The 21,079-nt window shown below is 36.1% G+C and overlaps 1 non-coding gene across 1 annotated transcript; it reads left to right on the top strand.

Annotated features, from left to right (window-relative positions):
• Positions 1-20,197: 20,197 nt before the first annotated feature.
• Positions 20,198-20,273, top strand: TRNAA-GGC (transfer RNA alanine (anticodon GGC)). The gene has a single exon. It is a non-coding gene; the product is annotated as a tRNA-Ala (tRNA).
• The last annotated feature ends 806 nt before the right edge of the window (positions 20,274-21,079 follow it).

The raw sequence follows: 21,079 nt of genomic DNA, 5'->3' as shown, positions 1-21,079 counted from the left end.
ATCTCGCTGAGGGGCTTGAGGGTCCCTATCTGCCTATATATCTGGAGCTATTCAGAAAAGAACAAAACAGTGTTATTAGCTGGAATCAAATAAAAATAAAAAAGGGTAGTAGTTTGCAGGACAAAAATTTGGGCATCTCTTGTACATCAGCATTCAAGATAAACTGTTTGAAGTAAAAAAGCGTACAGGGTAGACCTGCAGGAGCTCCAGGACATGACTCCCCCCCCCTTTCTTTTTATATTATTTACAACTGAATCACATTTTACAATATTTTGTCTTCAAATATTGCAAGAAATTCTTGACTTTGTTAACTTTTAACAAAAATAGAGTAAAAGCACCTCCAAACAACATTCCCACACTTATCAAAACACCCCCTTAACATTAATTAACAGGCACTTTAGAGAGTACATATCAAAACTGAAAAAATCCCATTGTGATCTTCATTATTCTTCTACAGCAAAAAAAATCTTTACACCTTTATTATGTAAATCTATGCTGCTTCAAGACTTTCACTTGCGGCCTGGAGCAGCCTGGCCAAACCAGCAAGTCTTTTGGATCCAAAATGAGCATGCTCTACTTATTCCAAACAAAATTATATTTATATAGGGAAATGAAATTATTCCCGTTTTGTTTTCAATACTACAGCCGGCACTTCCAAAACTATTATCATCATTACTTTTCACGTAAGGACTTAATTCAGGCCTTATAAACAAAAACACTTAGACATTAAACAAAGACTTCACATACAATCACACAAATCAAGAGTGAAATCCGGGGTTTTAGAGATTAAACTAAGGCCTGCTTGATCTTAAGTAGGGCTACCTTAATAGGAACATAATAAGGATATATACTAAACAGAGATCTCTCTCGAAAAATCTCAAGACGGCCGTATGAGATTTCTATTCAGCAATACCCAAATCAGGCCCCCCTTTCACCCTCTTTTCAAGCAATGGATCAGGAAAATAAAATGATCTAAAACATTAAAAAAAATTAGATAATAATTGAGAAAGGGAAGAGAGCATAGTAAGTCTTATGCAATTGCTCTTGTAAAGTGAGTCTCTCATTTAGAATCATGGTGTCTCACCAGTCGTTCAGGGATCCACCGAGGAGCTTCAGCAGACCTAGGAAAAACACACACATATCCTCGGCCCCATAAGAGAACAGGGTCTGGCCCTTGCCAGATTCCTGTGAGTGGGTCCCTCCATCGCACTTCAGGGAAGGCTTTCCTTGCAGGGTTCCAGAGTCTCTCTGCTGCTGAATGACCCTGTACATCAGTATTCAAAAAATTTAAAGTGAAAAGAGCATGACAAAGAAGATTTGCAGGAGTTTGAGGGTATAATTCCCCTTTTTTAATGTTTTCCAATTGGTTTTTAAGTGTTTGATGTGCACGCTCTACAATGCCTTGACCCTGGGGATTGTAAGGAATTCCCATCCTTAGGTCAAGTCCAAAAGTCTGACAAAATGTAGTAAATGCTTTTCCTACATATGCAGGAGCGTTGTCAGTTTTAATCAGTTTAGGAAGTTCAATAATAGAAAATGCATACAAGCAATGAGCTATAACATGTTTAGCAGCCTCTCCTGTTCTGGCAGAGGCTACTATAAATCCAGAATAAGTATCTACTGTAACGTGGACAAAGGATTGTTTGCCAAATGAAGGTATATGAGTAACATCCATTTGCCAAAGTTGTCCCGGTAGGAGTCCTCGAGGGTTAATTCCAAACGAAGGGACAGATTGTAATATAGGGCACCTTGTACAAGATTTAACAATCTGCCATGCTGCTTCCCAAGAAAGTTGAGACTGTTTACACAGGGCTGCAGCGTTCTGGTGATGGATAGTATGAGACCGAATTGCTTGATCTGTCATGGTTGCTCCAATAACTTTCTTTTGGGTAGCTTGATCAACAAGGGCATCCCCTTGTGCTAAAGCTCCAGGGAACATGGAGTGAGCTCAAATATGTCCTATAAAACATGGAGCTGTATGTTGACGTACAAGTCTTTGAAGAAGGAGGAACTGCTGAAATAGTTCCTCATCAGCAGTTGTCCCTAAGACAGCAGTCTCTATAGTGGAAACAACCATAAGTAAATATCTGCTGTCTGTATATAAATTAAAGGAGGAGTATGGCAAATGCTGAAAGCCATGATAATGGCATGTAATTCTACTCTTTGGGCTGACTTTAAGGTGACTGTTTCAGTATAAAGCTGTCCATTGATTATTAAGCCTGCTATTCCTGAGCTGGATCCATCAGTAAAGATTATAGGTGCTTCAGGAATGGGCTCATTAACAATTGTCTTAGGAAATATAAAGGTAGTAATTAATGAAAATTGAACTATTTTATCAGCTGGGTAGTGAGAATCAATTTGGCCTGTAAAATTTGCAAAAGTGATTTGCCATTTTGTGGAAGTTTCCCAGAGCCATTGTTGTTGATCCTTTGAAAAAGGAACAACAATAGTCTGTGGCTCAAAACCTATAAGCTGCAAGAGTCGCCTACACCCCTTGATAATCAAGGAGGCAACAAGATCAAAATATGGAGATAAAACTTTCTTAGGAGTAACAGCTAAATGAATCCATTCAATAGGACCTGAAGCTTGCCACAATAGTCCTGTTGGAGTGTAACTTGAGGGACATATTAGTAGGGCAATTGATTCCTCAGGATTTATGCGTTTAGTTGTGCTTGCTGCAAGGCCTTTTCTACAAGCTTTAAAGCTTGTTGTCCCACAGGTGTAAGTAGCTGAGGAGAAGCTGGTTCAGCTGAGCCTCTAAGAGTATCAAAAAGTGGCTTCAGTTCTCCAGTAGTTAATTTCAAGGAAGGTCTAATCCAATTAATGTCTCCTAACAGTTTCTGGAAATCATTTAAAGTTTGCAAATGATCTGTCCTGATTTCTATTTTCTGTGGGCAAATTTGTTGTCCCTCAATAATTTGTCCTAAATAAGAAAAAGGTAAAGATTGCTGTACCTTTTCAGGAGCTATATAAAGTCCTGATTTTTTCAGAGAATATTCTAGTTGTTGCAAAATGGTCAACACAGTGTCTTTATCTGGATGAGCAATAAGAATATCATCCATATAATGAATTATGTATGCCTTAGGGTGTTGCCTTCGTACTGGAGAGATGGCTTGAGCAACATATTTTTGGCACAAGGTAGGACTATTAGCCATACCTTGAGGCCAAACTCTCCACTGGTATCGCTCCATGGGAGCCTGAAAATTAAGTGAAGGAACACTGAATGCAAAATGCTTGCAATCATGAGGGCTTAAAGGAATAGTAAAAAAGCAATCCTTCAAATCAACAACTATAAGGTGATAGTTCCATGGAATGGCAGTAGGTGAAGGAAGTCCTAGCTGGAGAGGACCCATAATTTCCATAGTCTTATTTATTGCTCTCAAATCTTGTAATAGCCTCCAGTTTCCTGATTTCTTTTTAATGACAAATATAGGCGTATTCCATGGACTATTAGATGGTTCAATGTGCCCAAGCTGTAGCTGTTCCTGTACCAATTGAGCAGCTGCCCTAAGTTTCTCCTGAGAAAGGGGCCATTGGTCTACCCATACAGGATTATCTGATTTCCAAGTAATTGGGTCTGCACAGTGCATTATTGGGGTAGCAGGAGCTACCAAGGCCCCTATGCTAAATTTTGATATCCTAATCCATGCCTTCAGGTATTGGGTGCCACTTCTATGGGGGTGAGAATTCCTCACTGTTCTTTCCCTAGACACTTAGTGGGCAAAAATCCCTGATCAAGCATTTGAGTGCTAACTAAATTATTAGGACTGACAAGCAATGCCCCCATATTTTTCAAAACATCTCTACCCCACAAATTAACTGGCAATCCAGGGAGCACATAAGGCTGAAAAAATCTAGAATGACCTTCTTTATCTTCCCATTGTAAAAAACTAGAACTTTGTTGAGGGGATTTACTCTGCCCTATACCTTGTAATTCTGTGGCTGCTGCATGAGTGGGCCAGGAAGGAGGCCAATGTAGCTTAGCAATAACAGATACATCAGCCCCAGTATCTAAAAGCCCTTTAAATTTACGCCCTTGTATTGTTAGTTCCATTTCAGGGCGTTCCTGACCTATTTTTTGAATCCAATAGGCAGTATCAGTGGAACCAAATCTTTGATTCTCTCAGGGTCCCTTTAGCGGGGTTTGGCCTTGTCTTAAAAGAGGTAAAAGGATTAATTGAGCAATTTTCATATCAGGGGAGATAGTGACTATATTCCTCAAAGTGTGAGCCATTACTTTAATTTCCCCTGCATAATCAGAGTCTATCACTCCAGGAAGAACAAAGAATTCCCTCATAGTTAAACTACTTTTGCCTAACAAGATTCCTACTGTGTTACTGGGAAGTGGCCCAAAAATTCCAGTGGGTATGGCTTGAGGTCCCATCTCTGGAGTCAATACGAATTGGGAGGTGGGACTGAGGTCCAGTCCTGTACTGCCTGTTGTTGCCTGGGATAGTTGGGCAATGTTTGGCCTGCTGGAATCTGAATTTGCTGAGGAAACACTGACATTGCCCTATTGTTTGATGGGGCCAGGGAGGGCCCCATTGTCCGTTTCCCTGCCCTGCGGTAGTACACTTAGGCCTCCCCTTATTCTTCCAATGTTTCCCTTGTCTACAAAGTGGGCAGAGGTCCAGAGCCTTAAGGGCTGGCTGTCCTTGAGGGAGAGGCCGAGACCAATATCCGGGGAAAGCAGGGCAATTTTTAGCAAAATGCCCTGAACCCCCGCATTGAAAACAGTTTCCACGGGCAAAAGTACTTCCCTGACCTTCCTTCCTTCGCTTGTTCTGTCCTTTATCAAAGTTTTGTCCTGTAAATCTTGCCTTATTACCTGTGGTAAAGGCAAGACCTTGCATGTATGAAGGTCCATCATCGGCGCATATTCTAATATAGTCCTCTATATCTCCCTTCTTGCGGTGAGGCTAAAGTGCAGCCTGACAAGCAGAATTAGCATTTTCATAGGCTAGTTGTTTTATTAAAACCTTTCCCACATTTTTATCCCCTACTATTCTTTCAACTGCTTGAATTAGCTGTGAGACAAAGTCTTGAAATCGCTCGTCTGCACCCTGCCAAATTTTACCAAATTCTTCTGGTTTGGTCCCTGGAATAGGCAGGCATTTCCATGCCTGTGTGGCTAGCTGATTAATTATATCATAAATAGCTGGTCGATACTCTAATTGAGTTGCCGTATGGGCATACTGTCCTTCTCCAGTTAACATATCTACAGTAACAGCAACCTCTTCTTGCTGATTTTTCTCATCCAGCTCTATAGCCTTTTCATGAAAGTCTGACTTCCACAACAAATAATTACCCCCAGAGAGACAAGCATGAGCAATCGCCTTCCAGTCATTTGGGGGAAGAGCCTTTGCACTAAAGGTATCTAATAAACCAAGTGTAAAAGGAGCAGTAGGCTCATACTGAGCACAAGCAAGTTTAAGCTCTTTCAGAGTTTTAGAAGGTACAGGTTCATGTTCTCGCACTAGTCTCCCTGTATCATCCTGTCTTTCCACAATAGGAAAACAGGCAAAGCCATCTATTGTTTCCCCTATATTTCGAGCCTGGTCTATAGATTGTTGGAGAGGAGATTTCCCAGATTTTGAGCTATAGACTATGGAATCAGCCCGATAAGGGAACGGAGGAGCAGAGGGTTGAATGTAGGAAGGAGCTGAGGGCAGCGGAGGCCCCGCAGCTAAGGCAGCCATAGCCACGGATTTTTCATCCCCCCTGTCATCCTCAGACTTCCAGTTATCCTCATATTCACATTCCTCTGTTTCCGGCTTACCCTGATACTCTTCAGACAATGATTTGTCTTCATATGGAAACATTTTTACAAAAAGGTCCCTTACTTTTGACCCTATCTGTCCCATATTCTTTTACTCCCAACTACACTTTCCCCAAAAACTTTCTTTACTCACTGTGTGCACTTCACTTTGGGGAGTTCCGTCACCTTCCTTCAGTTTTAGTTTCCTCGTACTCAAGTCGTCTGTTCGGGCGCCACTTGCCACGGACCAGCGCAGCTTCCAAATAACAGTGCAGAATTAAGGAAACACACTTTGTAGAACAAAACCGATGGGACCGGGAGGACTCTTCAAACTGCCTGGCAGTATCTGAGTGCCTCACAGCCCCAGTTCGCTTTATTATATGGACCTATGCAAATCAAGGACCCTGATACAAAGTTGCACATCAAAGGCTAAGACAGGAACTCTCCCAAGGCAAAAACAGGATACATTAGTGAAATTTACAAACATCTGAAACAAACAGAGTCAGAGGAAGGGTATGTATATTGCTTCCTGCAACCCAAGGAAGGAAGTGGAGTGGGTGCAAACACTCAGCATCAAAGCCAAATATGGAGATGGAGGGGGGAGAACTTAGCCTTTTGCTAAGCCTTGAATCTATAATGGCTTCCTGCCATTAACGGTCCACAACAGAGAGAGACTCATGAATTTAAAAAAATGAGAAAGCCCTACAAGAATTAACTGACTCCACCAGAAAGAGCAACATAAAAATAATGGGTATATCAGAAAGAGAAGAGAGATAAAATGGAACAGAGAACATGTTCAAACCAATAATAGATGAGAACTTCCCAAACCTGTGGGAAAAACTAAATCCTCGAATTCAAGAAGCAAACAGAACACCGAGTTACCTTAACCCTAACAAACCTACTGCAATGTACATCATAATAAAATTATCACAAACCAATGACAAAGAAAAAATTCTCAAGGCAGCCAGGGTAAAGAAGAATACAACATATAAAGGAAGGCCTGTTATATTATCATCAGATTTCTCAGCAGAGACTCTACAAGCTAGAAGAGAGTGGATCCCAATATTTGAAGTTCTGAAAAAGAAGAATTTCCAGCCAAGAACACTATACCCATCAAAGCTATTCTTCATATATAAAGGAGAAATAAAAATATTCACAGATACAGAAAAGATGAAGAAATTTAACACCAGAAAACCCCACCTCAGGAAATACTAAAGGGGATTTTCTGACCAGACACAAAGAACAAAACTAAACTAAACTCAAAGTAAAAGCTCCATCAAGATTGCAATAAAAACAAGATTAATCTGTGACAAAAAAAAAAAAAAAACAGAAAGGGGAGAAGACAAAGATTAACAGTAGCTAGCAAAGGAGAATGGAGTGCAGAAGCAATCATGAGATAATATACAACTATGAACATGATATGCATGCTTTTTTATTACTTAATGATAACCACCCCTGATAAAACCAACACAGAAGTACATAGCTTGAAAAAAGAAGTAACAGGAAAAAGAAGTATATATTACAACCAAAGGAAAAGAAATGATAGAAAAATAAAAAAGGAGAACCAAGCAAGGTGCAAAACTATCAGAAAGCAATATATAATATGGCAATAGGAAACCCTCAAATGTCAATAATTACACTAAACATAAATGGACTGAACTCACCAATAAAAAGACAAGGAGTAGCAGAATGGATTAAAAAGAAAATCCAATTGTATGCTTCCTACAAAAAAATACAACTAAGCTACAAGGAGAAAAACAAATTCAAAGAGAAAAGTTGGAAAACAATACTTTGAGCAAATAACATCCAAAAAATGCAGGTGTAGCAATACTCATATCTAACAATGCTGACTACAAGACAGCAAAGGTAATTAGAGACAAAAACGGTCATTTTATAATGAGAAAGGGTACAATAAATCAAGGAGACATAACACTTAATATATATGCACCAAACCGAGGTGTACCAAATTATATATGACAGCTACTGACTGACCCAAAAACAAAACCGACAAAAATAAAATCATTCTTGGAAACCTCAATACACTGCTGATGGCTCTAGATCATTCATCCAAACAGAAAATTAATAAAAAAATATTGGCCTTAAACAAAACACTGGAACAATCAGATATGATAGACAGCTACAGGACATATTTTTCCAATGTGCCAGATTATAAATTTTTCTCTAGTGTGCATGAAACATTCTCAAGAATTAACCATATGCTGGGCCACAAAAATAACCTCAACAAATTCAAAAAGATTGAAATTATACCAAGCATATTTTCTGATCATAAAGTACTTGAAACTAGAATTCAACTGCAAAAAAGAGGTAAACAAACCCACAAAAATGTGGAAACTAAACAACATACTTATAAAAAATGAGTGGGCCACAGAAGAAACAAGCACAGAGATCAAAAGATACAAACAGACAAATGAAAATAACAATACAACATATTAGAATCTCTGGGGTGAAGCAAAAGCACTAATAAGAGGGAAGTTTGTATCGCTACAGGCCTATAGAACAAAGAAGAGAGAGCACAAGTAAATCACTTAACATCACATCTTAAGGAACCAGAAGAAGAAAAACAAAGACAACACAAAACCAGCAGAAGAAAGGAAATTATAAAAATCAGAGCAGAAATAAACAAAATAGAGTACAGAAAAACTATAGAAAAGAGTTAATAAAATAAAAAGCTAGTACTTTGAAAAGATCAACAAAATTGACAAACTCTTGCAAGACTCACCAAGGAAAAAAGAGAAAGGACTCATATAAACAAAATCCAAAATGAAAGAGGAGAAATCACCACAGATAGCACAGATATACAAAGAATTATTGTAGAATACTATGAAAATCTATTCAATATATGCCACCGAATTTAACAATCTAGAAGAAAGAGATAAATTTATAGAACAATACAATCTTCCTAGACTGAGTCATTAAGAAACAGAAAGCCTAAAACAGACCCATAAGCAGGGAGAAAATAGAAACAACTATTAAAAATCTACCCAAAAATAAAAGTCCAGGGCCACATGGCTATACTACTGAATTCTATCAAACATTCAAAAAAGACATAGTTACAAAGTCTTCCAAAAAATTGAGGTAGAAGCAATACTGCCAAACACATTTTATGAGGCCAACATAACCCTCATACCAAAATCTGGCAAGGACAACACAAAAAGAGAAAACTACAAACCAATATCTCTAATGAATACAAATGCTAAAATACTAAACAAAATACTTACAAGTCAAATACAAGAACACATTAAAAATATAATTCATCATGATCAAGGGGGATTCATTTCAGAATCACAAGGATGGTTCAACATATGTAAAACGGTTAACGTAATACACAAAACAAAAAACAAAACAAAAAACAAAAACCATGTGATCTTATCAATAGATACAGAAAATGCATTTGATTAAGTACAACATTATTTTATGTTTAAAACACTCAACAAAATGGGTATAGAAGGAAAATATCTCAACATAATAAAGACCATCTGTGATAAACCATTAGCTAACATATTAAATGGCATAAAACTGAGGACATTTCTCCTAAAATCAGCAACAAGACAAGGTTGTTCACTTTCTCCACTCTTGTTCAACATAGTACTGGAAGTTCTACTCAGAGCAATCAGACAAGAGAAAGAAACAAAAAGCATTCATATTGGGAAAGAAGAAGTAAAGGTTTCACTTTTTCCCGATGATATAATCCTGTATATTGAAAACCCCAAAGACACCAAAAAAAGACTACTAGAAACAATATACCAATACAGTAAGGTCACAGGATACAAAATCAATATAGAAAAATCCATTGCCTTCCTATATGCCAACAATGAAACATCAAAAAATGAGCTCAAAAAAACAATCCCTTTCATAGTTGCAAAAACAAAATAAATAAATAAATAAATAAGTAAATAAATAAATAAATAAAATACCTAGAAAAAAGCATAACAAAGAATGTAAAGAACCTGTATAATGAAAAGTACAAAGCATTATCAAGGGAAATAAAAATGATACAGTGAAATAGAAAAGTATTCCTTTTTCTTGAATGGGAAGAATAAATATAGTCAAAATGACTATATTACGCAAAGTGGTATACAACTTTAATGCAATTCCCATCGAAATTCTAATGTCATTTTTTAAAGAAAAGGAACAAAAAATCATCAGGTTTATATAAAACTATAAAAACCCCAAATAACCAGAGGAAAAAGAAGAAAGCTGGGGGCATTACTGGATGGACTTCAGATTATATTATAGAGCCATAATAAGCAAAACAGCATGGTATTGGCAGAAAAAATAGACACTCAGACCAATGGAACAGAATAGAAAGCCCAGATATAAAACCACATGTATATCGGGTCAAACAATTTTTGATAAAGGGGCCAACAACACACAATGGAGAAAAGAAAGCCTCTTCAACAAATGGTGCTGGGAAAACTGGAAAGCCATATGCAAAGAATGAAACTTGATTACAGTTTTTCCGCTGTACTAAAATTAATTCAAAATAGATCAAAGACCTAAAGATAAGACCTGAAACAATAAAGTACATAGAAGAAAACATAGGTACTAAACTCATGGACCTTGGATACAAAGAGCACTTTATGAATTTGACTCCAAAGGCAAAAAAAGTGAAGGCAAAGATAAATGAATTTGGATCACATCAGACTAAAAAGCTTTTTCTTTTCTTTTCTTTTCTTTTCTTTTTTTTTTTTTTGTCTTTACCAGTAATTGATTTAACAAAGTTTTGTTTGGGGAATTATAATAATTTTCTAAGACAATAGCATGCAGCATAGTGTCTCTTAATAAGCCAAAATAAAAAAATATATATTTCATAGCAATGATAGATTAATTATACTATTTTTTCAGGCAAGGGGAGGTGAAAGGAATACTGTCCAAATTTAGAAGTGCACCTTTTATACCAATTTGGTTTCTTGGAGAGCTGGCTTAACCAATCAGAGGCTGAATTCCAGTTACCACAACAAACCTAATGTCCTTTGTTGCTATAGCATATTGTGAGGGAACGCAGTTGCCAGAGTTGGCAGTTAGGATGACCCCTCCAAGGCATATTGAACAGCTCATTGTCACTGTCTTTGAGGAATCCAATAGACAGGAGCTAATGCCCCAAGCGTCTTCAGAGAGTTAGGTCAGACAAGTGGGCCCAAACCAAAATTCTGAATAATTCTCACAAACACTCAGTATTTGTGTTATGGTACAAGGTTCAGGTGCCTGAGGCTTCAAAAAGCAGGCCAATATTCAAAGATCAAAGCTTGGAGTAAAGAAAAGTTTATTGATTGAAAAGGCCCAGCTCAGAAAGATGGCAGAACTAATTTTTAAATCTACCTTAAGAGAACTCAAAATTCAGGCATCTTATATATATCAAGGGAAGAGAAGATGAGTAAGGCAAGAGGTAGGAACAGTAGACAGCCAGTCCTGAAAAGGGAATCAAGGAAAAGCTCAAAATTTCTCAATTGCTTTGTTTCTGGACAGTTGACCATTACCTCTGAGTTCAGTTCTGTAGACACCTCTACTTTGAGCATATTACCCTTTCTGACAAAGGCGTTGCTCAAGCCACAAGCAGAATTTCTCTAGATAATTAACATATCTGTAGCAGGAACTGTTCAGACTACGAAGGTTTTGCACAGCAAAAAAACAACAAATCAAACTGACAGCCAATTAAATAAGAGATGATATTTTCAAACAACAGCACAGATAAGGGCCTAATATCCAAAATATACAATACAAAGAAATCATAAAACTCAACAACAAGCAAGCAAACATTCAATAAAAAAAATGGGAAGAGGACATGAACAGACAATTCTCCCAGGAAGAAATACAAATGGCCAACAGATATATGAAAAGATGCACATCTTCATTAGCTATTAGAGAAATGCAAATCAAAACTACAATGAGATACTACCTTACACCTGTTAGATTAGCTATTATCAACAAGACAGGTAATAACAAGTGTTGGAGAGGCTGTGGAGAAAAAGGAACCCTCATCCACTGTTGGTGGAAATGTAAGTTAGTACAACCATTATGGAAGAAATTATGGTGATTCCTCAAAAAAAGTAAAAATAGAACTCACCATATGGCCCAGCAATCCTTCTTCTGTGTATATACCACCAAAATTCAAAAACACTGTTATGTGAAGGCACACGCACCCCCATGTTCATTGCAGCATTGTTCACAGTGGCCAAGACATGGAAACAACCAAAAAGCCCTTCAATAGATGACTGGATAAAGAAGATGTGGTACATATATATACTATGGAATACTACTCAGCCATAAGAAATGAGGACATCGGACCATTTACAACAACATGGATGAACCTCGATAACATTATACTAAAATAAGTATATCAGAAAAAAAACAAAGAACTATATGACTTCGTACATAGGTGGTCATGAAACTGAGACTCTGGGACATGAACCTGAGTGTGGAGGTTACCGGGAGAGGGGTAGGAAATAGAAGGAGGGTGTTGGGGGAGGGGAGAGGCACAAAGAAAACTAGACAGAAGGTGACAGAAGGCTATATGACTTTGGGTGATGGGTATACAACATAATCAAATGTCAAAATAACCTGGAGATGTTTTCTCTGAACCTGTGTATCCTGATTGATTAATGTCACCCCATTAAAATTAATAGAAGTGAAAAAAACTAAGAATTAAAAATAATTACAAAATACATAAAAATTATGACATGTAAAGAGGTAAAACCACTGTAATTTGATAAAAAGCAAAGAAAAATAATAAAAAGCAGGACACCAACAAATAAGTAACCAAAATATTAAAGTTAATAAAAGGAAACTCAAAAATAAAAGAAAGAAAAAGAAGAGAAAAAGAATAAAAGTGAAAAAGGAAAAACAAATTGTAGTTTTGAGAGGTTTCTTCCAGTGGGTGTTGCTATATTACAACTTTTAATTATGTGAATATTTTGGTTGTCTGCTGAGATTTTGCTGTCACTATGATGTAGGCGAGGCTACATTTGTGTTGGTGGTTGGGGTACGCTGTCGGGGCTTTCCAGCTCGACATTATGGCTTCAGCTTGATGGCTTCATCTTTAAAACTTTACAGCTTTAGCAACGTTGTTCTCAGGCTTCCCGATGCTCTTTTCCACATCTCAACTTACCTGTGGGCCTGAAATTGAGCACTTTTGTTCTTCAGGGCAGACAGTGACCCTGGAGAGCTAGGTTTGGAATTTTTTAAGCTACTTTCTGTACTGTGAATTGAACGAGGCAGGATCTGGGTGGCTAGGAAATGCCCTGTAGCTTTCTCAATTTCCTCAGGCTGCAGTCAGGCTGTGAAAACACTGACCTAAACCCTGTGCTCTTTTCAATTTGGTTTATTTCTCCATCTTAGGTGCCAGTTACTGTGCTTTCCTCTCCATACCCTTCAGAGAAATTCCAGAGAGCCTCAGCTTTCCTCCTCTCATAGTCCAGGAGAGAAAAAAAAATCCCACTGACTTCAGTTTTCTCTTCTTCCTTCTCAAAAGTGTACCACAAATGTGTTTTATGCTCCAACCCCCTTTTCACCCTGTTCCGTCTTTAGTCCATTTCATGTGTGGATTATTTAGGGGCACCTTTATGCCCAGCTGGAGTTCCTTTCCTGTGTTATTGTTGCTCAATTAGTTGAAATTTCAAGGGGAGTAGTCAGGGGTATCTCTTATGCTGCCATTACTCTGACATCATATTTATTTAGAATTTTCTCCCACTTAACTTCTCTGTTTTTATGTGATTGAGATTACTTTTGAAAAAAGTTTATTTTCTTTCTGAACTGCGGTTATGTTTCCTTTTTGTTTAGTCATAGTGTTTTATTTCTTTCTCCTCAGTGCATCTGATAATGGTGCTGGTAAGAACGCTAACAAAAAATTCTTAAATATAAAAAATAAAGATAAAATGTACAATAAAAAACTTAATGACAACTAAAAATGAAAAAAACTACAAAGATCATAAAGCAAAAAAACTCAAACACTAAGAAAAACCATAAAAACAAATAAGAATAGAAAATGTAAGAATTAAAAAAATATAAAACTCATAAGAAAAATATATTTTAGTTTTCCAGCTCTTCTCTTTTCTTCCAGTAGGTAACATTGTATTACAAGTTTCAGCTCTGTGAAATCCTGGGCAGACCTCCACTATGATTTTGCTAGGCAATTATTTAGGTGTGGCTACAGTTGTAGTGGTAGGTAAGGTGTGTTGTGAGGGCTCTATGGTTTTAGTAATAATGATTAGGCCTAGAGGCACTCTTACCCACATTTCATCAGACCAGAAAATTAAGAGACAATGTATCTGTATTTTTCAAAGGAGAGAGTGGCTTTGGAGAGTTATTCGTGAGCTCTGTCTCTGCCACTTTGTGTTCCCATGGTGGTGGAAAATGTGAGGCTAGGCGGCACTCTCTTTTGTTTTTCTCTGTATCTGTGCCTAGTGTGGCTTTTCAGCACCCCTCAGGAACATTGGCTGTGACTCATTGCTCTGCTGCCACTTTGGTTTTGTAGCTTCCCCTCTGTCCCTTCATCTCACTTCTCCTCCCATCAAAAGAAAGACCAGTCACTCCAGACTTCTCCCCTGTCTGTAGCCCCAGCATAGAAAATCCAGACAGTATAGGCTTCTCCCCTCCTCATTGCCCCTGCTGACAAAACCCAGTCAGTTCAAAATTTCTTTTTCTTCCGTGGCCTGGCAGAGAAAACTCCAGTCACTCTTGCCTTCTTTCCTCCCAGACCAAACCCTGACAGTCCTAGCTACATTCTTCTCCAAAGCTAAGCATGAGTGCATTTTCTCTTCCTTTGCTTTTCTCAACCCTCTCCATCTCTAGTCCATTTGGTGCACAGACCTTTCAGGCAAGACTGAAAGCCCAGCTAGGGTCACTTCGCTGTATCATAGCTGTTTAATTTGTTGAAATTTCAAGGGGAGAAATCAGAAGCATCACTCATGCCACCATTACTCTCATTAATTTATATTTTAATTTCTTACAGGCAGCATAAAGTCTTGTTACTATTGTCTTAAAACACATTTCAAAGTCCTGCTTGTTTATTAGTACATTTAAATTATTTATAATTAATATGCTCATTTAATAGTTTTGTATTTTTACATTTGTTGCCCTTCCCATTTTTCTTTTTCTGTCTTCTTATAAATCAATCAAGTATGTTGTATGCCTTTATTCTCTTTCGATGACTTATTAACTAACTTCTTGTTATAATATGTCAGCTATTGTTTTGAGGTTTGTAGTATGCATTTTTAATTATTATAATCTACCTCCATGAACTGTCATACTTTTTTTGTACAATATAAGAACCTTAAAATTGTATGTTTTTTGTCCTTCGACTTTGTGTTCATGGTGTCATTCACTTTACGTTTTTTGTCATATATGCACAATACAATGTTGATTTTTTCTAGTCAATGCTGACAGACTCACATAAAAGAAGAAAATCATAAAAATTTACCTCCATTGTTACTAATTTCAGTCATTCTTTTGTATATCCATTATGTTTTTGTACCACCTATAAAAGTTATAAACTTACTTAATAGGTAGAGTAAATGTATCACATTTATTAAAATTTAAAATATTTTATTGTTAAAAGTTTTATAATTATTTAAATAAAAACATGATACAAATAAATATACAGAAGTTCTCTTATTTAACTAAAGCCTTTTATAACTATTATATAACTGCTCATAACAGCTACAGCATATTTTCTTTGACTGCAACTTGCATAGAATAAACATCTTAAGTTTAGAATTTTAAAACTTTAATACTTTTTAAAATCTAATGTTAGCCTTTATAAATACCTTCCTGCAATTGAGTTAGAATCTCATTGTCTCACAATCTTATTGTAAGAATTTTTAAAATTCTAAATTCTAAAGAAGAATGTACAAGTGAGCATTTCTACTGCTGTCTCTTGCATTGGCATCTATGAAAACAATAAATAGGGAAAAAATGTATCTTATGTTCATACCTTAGCTACTAAATTTACTTTAGTATTCATAATCAAGTTGTGAAAATATTAATCTATTGTATTGTCTTATATGTGGTAAGTAAACACATTTATTTCATCTATTTGCTACTACTTTTGTTATTTAATAGTTACTACTAATTAATCAGTACTGGGTACTGTTATGTAACATATATTTTTATATTGTATTGCAATCAATACTTTTCAGAAATTGTTAGAAATTTTTATATATTTCTTTTATTGGAATATTTTAAAATGTATATATACTTTTATAAATTTGCCTTTTTAGTAGGAAAATAAATAAGGTTGTTTAACAGGGCATTCTCCCCCAAATTAAGCCATTGATACACATGACTTGCTACTATTTATATATGTGTGACAAATATTTTGATATTACTTAGTGAGATTATTCTGGAAATATAAACATTTAAAATTATACTTTAAATATTTTATTGATTTGTTTTGTTCATTATTATTTTATAGTGTATAACCTTTCCTATATTATTAAGGTGTTTCATAAATAATAGAAATATTTATTGGGGCTATAACTTATGACACATGATAAAGTCATCTTCTACTCAAAAATATCAATATATTTACCTACCACCACTACTCTCTTTTCTTAAATGGTTTCTTCACAAGAAGAAAACTACTTTGTTCACAATAGGCTAGTGTGTTTCAAGAGAAGGGTTTATTTTAAAAGTACCTGATGCAGGTGGGCTGGGACCAACGAGTGTTGGTGACAGCCCAAGCTGTGTAAGGGAGCTTTAGACGTAGGAGTTGCAGCAGGTATTTGCTGGCATGCGGTTGGGTGCACCTGGACAAGCTCAAATTAGAATGTCTTGTTTTGTTGCCTTTGGTCACAAACTGTTTCCCTTTCCTGACCCACGGGTCCATCCAAATGACCTTGTTCCAAGGACATTTCCAAGAGCCCTTCCTTGATTGGGGGACTTGCTTAAGGGGAGAAAATATTTAATAAAAAAGTCCTAGTGAAAGGTTGGGTGAGGGAAATTCGTGTTTAACAGGGCTTTGGATTTAAAGGAGCCTTGAACCTAAACCTAACACTAATGACACATTTTGCTGCTGAATGTGTTTTTTCAAACAATGCATGACTGCCAAGTGAAATTCTTGAAAGTCAAAAAAAAAACAATCCTGAGAGCAGTAAGGAAACTGTGATATCACATATATGGAAGATTTTATTAGCTGAAATTTTCTGGAAATAAAGAAGAAGATAATCTATTCTATGTGTTGAGTGGAAGGGGAGGAAAGGAGAATCTGACAATCAACAATATTTGTTAATCCAAACTATCTTTAAAAATAAAAAAATTATAAATTTTCCAGAAACACAAAATTAATGGTGTCATTTTCATTACTATTGCACTACAAGAAATGTTAAAGAAAGTACTTTTAAGGTAAAAACAAAAAAAAATGGCAGACAGCAAGCCAAAGAATGAAAATATAATATTACTCAGTAAAGGTAAACAGATGGGCAAGTATTATAATTTCTATTATAGTAATTTTGCTTGATTAAATAATAAAGCTATAAAAATTTTCAAAATTTGTTAAACCTATGCTGATAGGTATGTAATATATAAAGATGTAATATGTGACTTTAGTATAAAAAAAAGGAGTGATAAGCCTAAACAAACCTAATTTTTATATAATTGAAGTTAGTATGACTAAGTTTAAAATAGAATGCTACAACTTATGATGTCTTCTGCAATTTCTGTGATTACCACAAAGTAAATATTTAAACAATATACACAAAAAATATAACATGGTAAAAACATATTAATATATATTTGCATGGTGTACCCATTACTTAAAGTAAAATCATTTTATGTCACTGTTTACTTGGCTCTCTTTACCCCCCTCTTCCTTACTCCCTTCTCCCTGGTAACTATTTCACTTTTATCTATGTCCATGAGCCTAAGTTTTATATTCCACCTCTATGTAAAATCATATAGTTCTTAGAGTATATAGATCAGATAGTTCTGATCTACTTATTTTATTTAGCAAAATATTTTTAACTCAATGTCATTATTTCTTATGTCTGAGTATTATTCCATTGTATATATGCACCACACCTACTTTACTGAGTCCTCTATGAAGGGACAGTTTGGTTATTTACCTGTCCTGCCTGCTGGTAATAATGCTCCAGTGAACATGAGGGCGCATCAGTCTTTGCATACCAAATTTTTTTGTTGTTCTTGAGAGAACTGTGTGTTTATGTTTTCTCCCCATTTTTAATTGCTGTTGTTGCTAAGCCTTCAGAATTCTTTGTATAGATTTTGGATTTAAAATCTTTACTAGAGTTGTTATTAGTTAATATAATCTTTAATTTGATTGGCTGTCTGATTTTCTGTCAGTATTTTCTGCTGTACAGAAGCTTTTCAGTTTAATATACCGTAATCCCAGTTATTTATTTTGCTTTCATTTAGTTTTTATATTCAGGGTCAAATTCATAAATTTTTTCTATGGTTACAAAGACCATAGTTTAGTTCCTATGCTTTTATTTTGTAATTAATTGGTTCAGGTCTTATACTTAGAACTTTCATTCATTTTAAATTAATTTTTGTGCATGAGGCAAAGTGTACCCAACTTTATTTACTTATTTTTGCATTTGGCATTCTCATTTTGCAGCACTATTTTTGAAGAGGATTTCTTTTCCTTACTGTACATGTTTGAATCATTTGTCTAACCTTATTTTCCTATTTATCCATATACATGAGTGTGTGTGTGTGTGTGTGTGTGTGATTTTATTTCTGAGTTTGCAATTCTGTTCCATTGTTTTTTTCCTTTATTATTAATTTTAATGGGGTGACATTGATTAATTAGGGTACATAGATTCAGACAAAATATCTCCAGGTTATTTTGATGTTTAATTAATGTTGTATATCCAGCACCAAAAGTCAAATTGTTTTCATCACCTTCTACCTGGTTTTCTGTATGCTCCTTCTCCCAACCTCCCACCTTCTCCTCCCCCCCGCTTCCCAAACAACAAACTCTTGTCCATGTTCGAGTCTCATTTGTATGTCTTATTGGTCTTTATGTCTGTTTTTCTGCCAATATAAGAATATTTCAATTATGGTGTCTCTAGTGTAGTTTGACATCAGATAATATACCTCCAGCTTTATCATTATTTCTCAGGAATGCTTGGACTGTTTTAGGTTCTTTATGATTCCATACAAATCTGGATATAATTTGTTCTCTTTTTTTTTTGTATCTTTTTTCACTAATTTTAGTGGGGTGACAAACAGTCCTATTTCTTTTCTAAAAAATGACATTGGGATTTTGAGGATTGGATTAAATTTATATATATATATGTAATATGGCTAGTTTAACTATTTTAAATTTACAGTACCTAAATATGGAATATCTTTCCATTTCTTTGTTTTTTCTACTTTTTGCATAATGCCTTTTACTTCAAATATATAAATCCCTCACATCCTTTTTTATATTTCTAGATTTTTTATTTACTTTTTGTTGCAATTGTAAAAAAAACAATTTTCAGTTTGTTGTTCAGAATTTTATTGTTGTCATATAGAAGAGTAATAGACTTTTCTATATTGATTTTGTGTCATGAAACTTTATTGTATTAGCTTATTGATTTTAATAGTCTTGGTAAAATCAAATTGTGTCATAGAAAAATATGTGATACCTCTACTTCTTTCTTAATAAAACATTTTTCATTTCTTTGCCTTGCCACATTACTCTGGGTAAAACTTCCAGAACTATGTTGTATAAGAATGGAGAGAGTGGACAGCCTTGTCTTGTTCTGGATTTTAGAGAAAAATACCTTTGCTTTTTCAACTTTTGTATGTCAGCTAATAATTTATATATATAGTTACATATATAATATGTATATATATTTATTCTTTATTATGTTGATGTACTTTTCTCCTATACCCACTAAATTAAATGTTGTAAACATAAGTAATTTTATCTTTTGAAATTAATTTTCTGAATCTATTGATAGGAGCATATGACTTTTTTGTTCTTTTTCAAGTTGATCTGGGGTATGTTGTTGATTGATTTACACATGGTAAACCATCCTTGTGCTCCAGGATTGAATCCCAGTTGATCGTGATGTATTATATTTAATGTGTTCTTGTATTTGATTTGCTATTATTTTGCTTAGGATTTTTGCTTCTGTATTCATTATAGATATTATTAATCTATACATTTCTTCTTGTGTTGTCTTGCCAGGTTTTGGTATCAGGATTATGTTGACCTTATAAAGTATGATAGAGAGTATTGCTTCATCTTCTATTTTTGAAAAACTTTTGGAGGAAGTGGTACAACATTTTTGACTGTTTGGTATTACTTATTAGTATAACCTTTTGGTCTAGGACTTATATTTTGGGGTGAGCTTTTGATAGTTGTTTGTATTTCCTCTCTGTTGTTTCTTATTTTACTATTTTTTGACTTAGCCTAAGAAGGGTATATATAGTTCTTGAATCCATTTATTGAATGTTAAATTTGGACACATGGCCCTGGCCAGTTGGCTCAGTGGTAGAGCGTCGGCCTGGCATGCGGAAGTCCCGGGTTCGATTCCCGGCCAGGGCACACAGAAGAGGCGCAAATCTGCTTCTCCACCCCTACCCCTCTCCTTCCTCTCTGTCTCTCTCTTCCCCTCCCGCAGCCGGGGCTCCATTGGAGCAAAAGATGGCCCGGGCACTGGGGATGGCTCCTTGGCCTCTGCTGCAGGCGCTGGAGTGGCTCTGGTCGCAACAGAGCGAGGCCCCGGATGGGCAGAGCATCCCCCCTGGTGTGTGTGCCGGGTGGATCCCGGTCAGGCGCATGCGGGAGTCTGTCTGCCTCCCCATTTCCAGCTTCGGAGGGATAAAAAAAAAAATTGGACACATTATACTCTTTCATATTGTATTTTAAATTTTTATTTATAAATTTAAATTTAGTGAGGTGATATTGATCAATAAGAGTACATGTATTGTGGGTAAACATGTCTATAGAATTTGAATGGTTAATTATATTGTATACCACCCTGGCCGGTTGGCTCAGTGGTAGAGCGTCGGCCTGGCGTGCGGAAGACCCGGGTTTGATTCCCGGCCAGGGCACACAGGAGAAGCACTGGGGATGGCTCCTTGGCCTCTGCCCCGGGCACTAGAGCGGCTCTGGTCGTAACCGAGCGACTCTCGGGATGGGCAGAGCATCGCCCCCTGGTGGGTGTGCTGGGTGGATCCTGGTCGGGCGCATGCGGGAGTCTGTCTGACTGCCTCCCCGTTTCCAGCTTCAGAAAAAATAAATTAAAAAAAATTAAAAAAAATATATTGTATACCAATTACCCAAAGTAAAATCAATTTCCATTACCATATCTTTGTTTCTCTTTACTCTGTGTTCCCACCCCGTACCAC

This window comes from Saccopteryx bilineata, unplaced genomic scaffold, assembly GCF_036850765.1.
Source record: "Saccopteryx bilineata isolate mSacBil1 unplaced genomic scaffold, mSacBil1_pri_phased_curated manual_scaffold_16, whole genome shotgun sequence".
NCBI lineage: Eukaryota > Metazoa > Chordata > Mammalia > Chiroptera > Emballonuridae > Saccopteryx > Saccopteryx bilineata.
Note: the sequence above shows the minus strand (reverse complement) of the source record. Positions and strands in the feature narration are given on the sequence as shown.